The sequence below is a fragment of the Dermacentor silvarum genome, chromosome 7, assembly GCF_013339745.2.
Source record: "Dermacentor silvarum isolate Dsil-2018 chromosome 7, BIME_Dsil_1.4, whole genome shotgun sequence".
Lineage (NCBI taxonomy): Eukaryota > Metazoa > Arthropoda > Arachnida > Ixodida > Ixodidae > Dermacentor > Dermacentor silvarum.
The window spans coordinates 93,361,213-93,371,679 of NC_051160.1; positions in this window are offsets into that span (position 1 = coordinate 93,361,213).

Here is a 10,467-nt window from a genome sequence, read left to right on the forward strand (position 1 = left end):
GCACACGAGCATCAAAACATGCGAACAATATTACACAAATGGCGTATATTACAACCATTGGACGTGTGTGTCTGGCATGTAAAAACTCCAAACTTCAGCAACGTAACGACATTGCTGTCAAACAATTAATCACTAATTTCCTAATCATTCCACTCTCTCCCAAGTAAATTGAATACACTTCTCCCACTTTTGCCTGGATATATTGGCCGATATAATATAATCATTTTTCAGGGTTATACGCAGCGAACGCGACATCGACAATTGGAACAGCGGAGACTACTTCAGAGGTAAAAGAACGTTCTCTTCTCTCGTGTTTAGTGTCAATTTCGTATTGCTCTTAAATCGTTAGCAGTGGTCGTGTACTCTCTAAACGATTATGAAATAATTGCGATAATGACGATGGGAAGCATTAAAAGCAAATATCGCAATTACAGGAGGAGACATGAAGCAAGCATAAGTACCCAAAACTATTCCCGTGCCAAGCAAATGTGACTGATAGTAGAAAAGCGTTATGTCGTCGGCATTGTAAAGCAATGAGCAAGAGTGAAGCGGCGTAGTGGTACTATCATAAAAGTGACCCATGGCGCCCGGTTAAGCGCGAAAGGAGCTGCTGGACTTGAAAAACATGAACGCGTGTCTTCATATATAATTGACAATTGTCATTCCTAATACATAACCAACTAATATACTTGAGTACCAGGTTGGGCCAGTTAACTGGGCAGCATTCAAAAAAAAAAGTTATTCACAAGACTACAAAGCAATAGAAATGTTGACAATACCTGCTAGTTTATTCATTAGAAAAACGTATAATAAAGTTGCAAGAAGGCAATAAATACAGCCAAAACTCATCTGACTATCAACAAGGAGAAAAAGATAATGATGAAGTCGGCTGGTAACAGTGGTGATGAAAAGCGCGACGTATTACGCGAACAAATTGAAGCATTGTAAAGGAACATACAAAGAAAGTAAGAAGGATAGCAGACACGTTTCTTGAAGGCTTACAACCACAAAGCATGCAAAAACAAAAGTAAAGATGACACTGTTATAAATATAATTATGACCGTGTCGTAAGGCGCGCGAAAACAAAACAAATTCAGTCGTCAGCATCTGTAATCTCGTTGTTAAACTTAAAGATAACGTTGTTGCTGGCGCACGCGGAAGGTCTCTTTCATTATGCTTATGCGCTTCCTGAAAGTCAAGGTCTCGCTACTCCCAGTATTTCCGCAGTACGCACGCCAGACAACAAATAGGTAAACATTCTCAAGCGTTGTAGTGTGAGGTTTTCTTGTCATCAAAGCTCTTTCTTGCAGAACAACCAGGCCGGGGACGGCGCGATCTTTCCGGAATGAACAAAGCCATTAAGGACCACCATAAACCCTCCATTATCTTCTATGATTGGATCAGAGGGTGAACAAGTCGAATACACACCCTGTGATGCGATGGGTGGAAAATTTCTGGTCAACCTAATGTTAGTCCCTTAGGCCTGTTTTTTTCGTTTGCTGCTGGAACCAACTTCCGCATATTAGTTTGGTGCGCAAGAAATTATGGCCTACCAAAGCTGCTCTTATAAATAAAGGGTAAATTTTGTTGAGAAGTGTTGCCTTTGTCTTGGTTATTGCAGCAGGAGCGGCACATTGTCATTGGCCAGTGGCAGATTACTGAATCGAACTGGTGCATTACCATCAATTTTATTACCATTGTAATTGCATGGACCCTTGAGACACCGCCTCTGTCGCCGCCGTTGTGCTATTCCTGTATTGACGAATCATAAGTGGCCCGAGCGCGGAGAAAGGTAGACAGTAAACTTCTTTTCCGGACTTATTGATATGCCGTCGGTATGTTGTGTGGTCGACGCTCCATAGGTGAGGTTCTAAGTTAAGGATCCCTGCAGCGCGGTCTGTATTTCACGTCCATCTGACCAGCTGTATGTTGTATGCAGGTTAGGGCTGGGCGGGCCGGTTGCCAGCAATTTTGGGTCGGTTGCACTATTTAGGTCATTTACTCACAGGGGACCCTGATCATGAGAAGAAAATTTAGCGAAAGAATAAAATTGGGTTGCAGTGCATACGACATGCATTACCTAATCCTGACAGTGAGCTTACCACTGTCGTTGAAAAGAAAAGTTGAATTAAATTATGGGGTTTTACGTGCCAACCACGATCTGATTATGAGGCACGCCGTTGCGAGTTCTGGTTGGACTTCATGTTCTGCTTCTGATATGCCTCCCTTGTTCAGCTGACGGTCTTGACCATTGTGGGTAGTCCGCAGGAGTACCTGTTCTTGATGCTAGATTTGCCGATTCATGATCTATACAAAGCAGTGGCGTTGCAGTTTCCCGCTTCCGCACCTGGTCAACATATCGTCGTACTGATCCGGCCGGTGTTCGTATGGTAACCATCCGAGAACCTATTTAGGACTGTACAATTACTGGCGTCCATTTCTCACTTGTTCCCAAGTTGCGGGCGCACACGACAGCTCCAGGTAATGGCAGTTGCCACTCGTCTGCTTCGTTGGATGGCCATGCGTGTACAGGAGGAAAACATGCATCTAAACGCGATCGAATTTTATATCCAAAGAGCAGCTCTGACGGTGATTTTTCAGAGTGGTTAGGCATCCTCCTGTAGTTTAAAAGCAGCCTGTCCAACTTGGCAATCAAATCTCGTCCACAGTGGCTCGGAATTGGACAGTTCAGGACTATAATATAACTTTTGACGTCATTGTCGTTGTAGAACACCGGCATACCCAATTTCCGTAATACTGGCAGTTCTCCAAGATAAGAGGACAGTTTGATGCATGCGGGTTTTAATGGCGGCCACTGTTCAGGGTTTTTCTCAAACAACTCTCTGGACATGACACAGGCGGTTGAACTGGTGTCCACAATCTTGGGTACGTCAATGCCACACCATGTGAAAGTACGACGAATAGGAGGTGGTAGCTGACCTTTTGATGGCGCGGTTAATGTCTAAATATGCGCATCGTCATCGTCTACATTTTCCCCATTGACATCTCCTGTTACTGCGAAAACTTCTCTTTGCCGAGATTGTGAGTGTGCCTTTAGGTGTCCCATCGGCTTTAGCACATCGTGGCCAGATGGCCGTGCCCACCGCCGTGGTGAGACCTCGCTTTCCCTCAGCCGCAAGCGTTCCTGTTGTGTTTCTTGCTTCCACAACGTCCATATTCTTACACCGGTTCATCAGCATACGCTTGGCGTGCTTGGACTTTGAGCATGGGAACAAGGTCGGCAGACATCTGCTTTGTATCTTTTTCAGCTGCTTCTGCCGTTATGGCATTTTTCTCCGGCCTCCCTCAACGCCAAATCCGTTTTCGCTAGTGCCTGCTTCGGCAAAGCGTTTGACCTGACTCCACAGACGATCCTGTCGCGAAGCATCCGATATAGCATGCTACCGAAATTACAGCCATTCGCAATTCAGCGAATTTCAATGATGAACTGCTGAATGGGCTCACCTTCCAACTGGCAGCGACTGAAGAACTGGAAGCTGTCCGTTACCTCATGACGCTTAGGGTCGAAGTAGTCATCCAAAACTTGGACTGCTTCCTCGTACGTCAGTGAGTTAGGCTTCCTCTGTGCAACCTGTCCTGAGAGCACTTGCACGGTGTGCTTCCTAATACAGCTACCAACAATGCCCTCTTCTTTCCCAAGTCGCTGACGCCATTTGCCTCGAAATAAGCTTCTGCCTTCGTGATGTAGGCCTTCCGGTTGTCGAACTGGTCGTCGTACTCCGGCAGTTGGTGATGAGCTATGGTCGGTATTTTCGCGGCCGCTGTTTTCATTGTTTCCAGCTTGACTGCCTGGCTTACTTCATCCTTCACTTCGAGGGTTCTGTCTGGCCTCGTCGCCACTTTTACATAGTAACGACACACGAGGGGTGTGAGCCGAATACAACACTCAGGTGGAAGACTGGAACAATATAGTTTATTGCTTCTGTCTGGGAGCGTATATATACAAAACTGAAAGGGGGGGGAGGAATGGAGGACAGGGGAAAAGATATAAGAAACCGCACGTGCCGCCAGCACTTGCGAGGCAGTTTTATTGTGACTGACGTCACTTCACAAGAATCTGCATGCGTGTGGTAGAGGCTGAGGTGGTGATATGGGTTTGTTGCCGTCGGCAAACGGCATATTTTACTCCAACAACTAGGTCGTGCAGGGGTGGGCAAACTGTGCCTTCCATGTGAAAGTGCTGGAAGATCGTGAGATACTAATGTGGAAGTACAGTGTAAATGCCGACAATCTCGTGGTTCTCCCCAAGCAGTGCCCGGGTAACGTATACCCCGGTCACAGCGTGGGCCAGCAAATTTCTGCGGGGAAACTCGAGGCCGGAGTCGACACGAGGCAGTAAGTGAGAGCGACGTTGCGATGCCTTGGATGATGTGGAGGGCTACGGACGTAGTTGTGACAGGTCCATTGAGAGTTCGGAAGTATGGCGACAACTCGTGTTGAAGTGGTCAAAGTGATGGCTAGGGCAATTGCCGCTTGTTTTTCAATGAGGGTGGTGGTGTGTATTGGAGCGGATGATTGTATAAGCACCACGCTAATGCTCGGGGCGTATTTATGTACGTAAACGGCTGCACTGTGACAGTATATGGATGTATCGCAGCAATGGTGGCGTTGAAGTGCTTTTGTTCGTTCTGTCAATCCATAGGCGCACACCATTCGGGCCTCTAGAGCAGTAAGATATTTAGGAAGGCTACGTGCCTGTGTAATCTACCGCTCGTCATACGCGCCACTGGGCAACACTCGCTGCGTGGTTCACCAATCGCCCAGACATAGAACAGACAATCTTCTAATGCATTTAGCGCTTGCTAAAATGAGCGCCCGCCACTTAAAGGCGCGAAATCTGTGAAATATCATGTTGTAAGAAGATATTGTTCATGTTTCCTCCAAATATGGTTTACCTCCTACGACCATGCAGATGTGGAATTTTGAACTCCTAATTTGTTTAATATGTTTTTATGGTCCTGTAAGTTAATTTAGTGCATGGGATGCCCCCAAATATAATGCGCTTTCTTTTACGGGCAAATCAATTCAATCGCTCTCAGCCTGGCGTTGAAAGGCAAACGCGTGTATAAACACACAAAGCTTTCACACAACGGTATGCATTACCTTCCGAGCTGAAGCAGCAGCAACTCCTAAGCCCAGTTATTTTGTTATTCCTCCACTTTACTCTCAGAGTAGTTATTTTCACAATATGCAAAACTGAAATTTGCGGATGGGACAACTTGAAATTTAGGGGTGGGTCGATTTAAATTTTAGGGTGGGCCAACTTAAATTTTGGGGATGCCCAACTTATATTCGGGAGCGGGCGAACTCAAATTTAGGGGTGCGCCATTCTGAAATTTGGGGGTGGCCAACTTGAAATTTGGTGGTGTCCAACTAAAACTTGGGGTTGGGCCAACTTGAAACATGGGAGTGGGTGAACCAAATTTGGGGTTGGCCAACGTAAATATGGGGAGGTTGTGTATATTAGAATAACTCATACTTAAGTAACGCGTACTTACAAGACTCCAGTGGAGTTTTTTCATACTTTTCAACCGCACCCATGCTCGAACGTGTATGCGTGACTCCTTGACATCGTATCACTCTTTATTATGTAAGCATTCTAGGGCTATTTTCCTTGTAAATATCCCTGTCCGTATCTCCGTCCATCTCTCTGTACGCGTGACTGGATGTGCTCCATAGCTGAACATGAGTTGCTATGGGGGTACATATGAGGATGCCTTATGACTACGCATTATTACGGAGATTTATTATTATAACAGCATATAGTAAGTTCTGAAGAGGTATTGGGAGTAATTAGGGTTGATAAAATTATAATATGATAAATTATGATTAAGTAATTAGGTATAAATAACACTCCCTGTTACTAAAAAGTAAGGAAGTGTAAAAGACAATATTTACTCAATTATGAAATGTTTTTGTTTCGATATTACTTATTTAGCCTAACCAATAGTGTTTATAGTCATATTATTTAGTTTATTAAAGGTTATTTAGGAGTACCTAAGGATAATGAAGCTTAACTTTTATAGAATAGCATTAAATTGATTGGTGCTATGAGCACTATTTTAGGGCAATGTCAGACTACACAAGCCTAATAAGTAATAATTAGGTCTACATTACTTAAACCTCATTTAGACTAATTACTATTTATATAATGGCCAATAAAATTACTCGGACTAGGTTCATTTTTAGGTATTTGCAACAGGTAACTGCAAAACATGTACTAAATTGCATAATCCTTGACATGTTTTTTTAAATCTTTGACGATGCTTTCCAGTATATTTGATGTTTGTACGCCGTTATAATAAATACCGTTGTTACACTGAGCACCGTGTTGCTTTCAATGCACTTTAACCGTTGTACGCGTCCTTGCGCTGTGCCCATCGAAATATCTACAACCAACTAGCCGATGTTTCCCCTTAAATTTGCATAATAGCACAACTGTGGCATACAAGCGACGCAAGTGGCATTCCGGCATCTCTGTGGTACAGCAAATTGACCGAACATATTGCACTGGGACACATTCTCCTAATTTTCACCTGGAGTGAGAATTTTAACAGGTTCTACTCAAGAGAGGGCTCACAATATGTGCACTGGTGATCTTATTTAATAAATGTGCTAGAATTCTGTCAAAAGCATTTCAGTAATAGCCCCATATCTTCTTCTATCTGGGGTTTTACGTTCCAAAACGAGTTCTGATTATGAGGCACGCCGTACTGGAGGGCTCCGGATAAATTTTGATCACCTGGGGTTCTTTAACGTGCCCCACAAATCAAGCACACTGGCTTTTTTGCATTTCGCCTCAATCGAAATGCGGCCGCCGTGGCTGGGATTCGATCTCGCGATCTTGTGCTCAGCAGCGCAACGCCTTAGCTGAACTAATAGCCCCATATAAACTGCCGCAATACATAGAAAAATGTGTCGCATTATTTTTCTGATTGATTATTTACCCTCTAGGCCCTAGGACATTAGAGATTGGATTGCGATCAGTGATAAATACTGCAGTAGAAAAGCAGCAAAATAGAAGCAATACCTTACCATTGATAACCATAAACTGCTTTTAGTTCAACTTGCACATAATTCCACATGCGAGTATATTTCAGTTAGAGGTGTCTTCTTAAGTCACAGTAGTTTTTCTGAATATAAATGTCTTTAATACAATATCAAATAATATTGTTACGTAGCAGTGACGTTGAAGAAAACAGTGTTAAAGCTATGAATGACGAAGTTGATTGTTTATTGGGCGATCCTGTGCACAGCAAAGAAACTCTCACTTTACAACAAGAGCGGCGAGCACAATCGTCTGTCGTCAAAAAAAAAAAGACTGATCAGTGGCGAAACGCATCGGCTTTTTATACACACAATTCGCATCGCTCATACAATCAGATTACATATGCGTCGGTGACCACAGACGACGGATAGAAGCATCGATCACGTTCAAGAAACGTCCGATACATGCAGGCGCGTCCTGCACCGAGCGATAACGTTTAAGATTTGTTAGCCGGTGAAAAGAGGTGACCAGTGGAAGATAAACAATACATGCGTCACCACCCTCCCCTTAAAGAACGTCGTCCCGATGCTACAAACCCGAAAGTGAAAACAAAACCAAGCGTAATGAAGAAAAAACAACAACAAAGCAAAAAAGTACCTAATTTCATCAGCGGGTGCAGAAAGGCTTTAGACGCATCACGTGGATGAATTTAGGTCGTGCGCGGCGCCGCTGGGATTGCGAAATGCCGTCTGGCAGGACCTCATATTCCAGTGCACCAATACGTCGGATGATCTTATAAGGTTCGAAATGGCGTCACAGCAGTTTCTCGCTAAGTCCTCGTCGGTGTATGGGAGTCCAGACCCAATCACGGTCACCGGGCTGGTACTCGACGAAGCGTCGTCGAAGATTGTAGTGTCGGCTGTCGGTCCTCTGCTGGTTCTTGATGCGCAGGCGGGCGAGCTGTCGACCTTCTTTCGGCGTGCTGCAAGTAGCTGGTAACGTCGATATTGTCTTCGTCGGTGACGTCCGGTAGCATGGCGTCAAGCGTCGTTGACGGGTTCCTTCCGTAGATCAGGGGCTGTATTCTGTAACGCTTCGGTTTTCAAAGAATTCGGTTTGGCGGTGGCGTCACATTGGTTATCTGCGCAGCTACATCATGTTCGCGGGACCAACTCTTGGGGATCAGTGTTATTGCGGTGCTTTAAAATGTTATTTCCTGGCGACTTGCTGCATGCGGTCGGGCCGATCAGTCTAATGTATTTCCTATTATTACGAACTGTAACTGCAAATTTAATATGGTTCGTAAGTTTTGCCACCAAGCTCCGCGATCCTGGGCACAGCGTTCGATCGAAATAATAACTTAAACCACCTTTACTTTTGCAAATGAATGAACCGGATTCGGACGTATGCTGCATTCGCAGCGCCACGTTATGGTGCCTAGTCGGATTCCTGTATGAAGCACGGCTTCTGAAGCACAGAACACCAACGCATGGCCAGACCAGCACACAGGCCACCTGCCATGACACTTTTTTTTTGCTTTAATATATTCAAGGATTGTGGTAGCGTGGTAATCCGAATTCATTACACGTGTCTCAAGAGAAGCGCGCACTAGAGCACTTTATTCCCTAGCACCCACTAAGACAGACTACAAATGGCAACCGGAAAAGCGGTTTATGTTTGAATTTCCACGTAACAGAATTATGCTTACTCGTATATTCAAAACTGCCCGATGCTACCATGTCTGTAAGTTGTGCGTAAGTCGTACTTTACGAATTTCCTGACACATTTTAGCTTGAAATATTCAATTATTTAGCAAACGCCAATGCTCCACGCGGGGGACCTGCGTGGTTCGGGCTGATTTTTCTGGACACACCCGCCAACAACAGATTTTCTGCGACACGGGGCCCCTTAACGCCTTTCGTAGTAAAACACACAAGGAACACAAAAATATTCCGCACAACTCACAAACAAAAGAGCACCAAGAAATGTAATAGTGACAGCGGTAAAAAGAAGATGGTCATTCACAAGATTTGCGGACACGCAATAAATGTATTGGTCGCGATATGCAATCTCCGTGTCAAAAATTAAAACCAAAGGCACACAGAAGCTTTCTTTTTCATTGCGGGCGCCTCCCAAATTTCCTTTGCAGGCTAGTCACGGTAGCATTGCTTTTGTTGTTTTGTTTTTTTTAGTTCTGTTTCTGAACTGTTTTTCTCGGAATTCATATCTTAAGAGCACACTTTAAGCACATATAAAAACAAGTAATATCAGTGCATTGTTGGTATAAAAGTCTACCATGGTTCTACGCGCTCCAATATAGGACTTTGTTGCGTAGTAATATGCCATCGGAATTTCTAGTGCTGCTGGTCAATTTGAATCTCCCGCGTGATGAACAGCGAGTAGACGTAATCCCTACCTGACCTGCCAGTCTGCCGCTCTCTTTCAATCAGCCATTCCAACAGAATTTTCAATCAGCTGACATTACATGATGAGGTCCTACAGTCCGAAAGAGGTTTCTTGATTACAAAATCTCTGTTCGTGCTACGAATGTACCGGCCGTGATCGCTCAGTAGCTGTGGTGTTGGGCTGCTGAGCACGAGGTAGCGGGATCGAATCCCGGCCCACGGCGTCTGCATTTCGATGGGGGGCGGAATGCGAAAACACCCATGTACTTAGATTTAGGTGCACGTAAAAGAACCCCAGGTGGTCGAAATTATTCCGGAGTCCCCCCACTACGGCGTGCCTCATAATCAGATCGTGGTTTTGGCACGTAAAGGCCCCATAGTTTAATTTGCAACGAATGGCCGAATTCTTTACCCTGTAAGGTTAACTACAAGTTTAGTTTACAAATTTTCCTTTAGAGCACATGCTTGTGCACCTACATATATGCGGCCCTTAAGATCATAGAAGGCTTTTCTGCCGCATTTTTTTTCCTCAGCAAAATAAATTACACAGCAAGTGTACTTTGTATTTTCAACCGCCATGAACGAATGGAGAAACAGAACGTCATCGAGGAATTGCCGCAGCCAATCGGTTTTGATGGAATGGGAAGATGTCTTTGAAGCTAAAAAACATGAATGTGAGAACTGAATCAAGGCTATTTTATGGTATATGAGTTTGCCTGCGACGTGAGCATTGTTTGCCTGATACGGAAGGCTCTCAGCCACGGTGTAAGAACATTTGGCTGTTGACACTGCCGCGCGCGCGAGCGTCCAGTATATGTTCGGCAGCGCGCGGGCGCACCATGTAGCTCTGTGCGAGCCGATTGATGGTACCGCGGTCAGTGGTACCAGCTTAGAGCGCCGGCGGCTTCGAATTCCTCTGCCTCCCATAACATTTCGTTCATAGTGGAGTGAGTAAAACTCAAAGCTGTAGGAAATTTGTTATTTCAGATAAATGATAAGTATAGCAGGCTAATGCTTCGCTAACATGAAGGTTCTTTGTGCAGGGCGTGAATG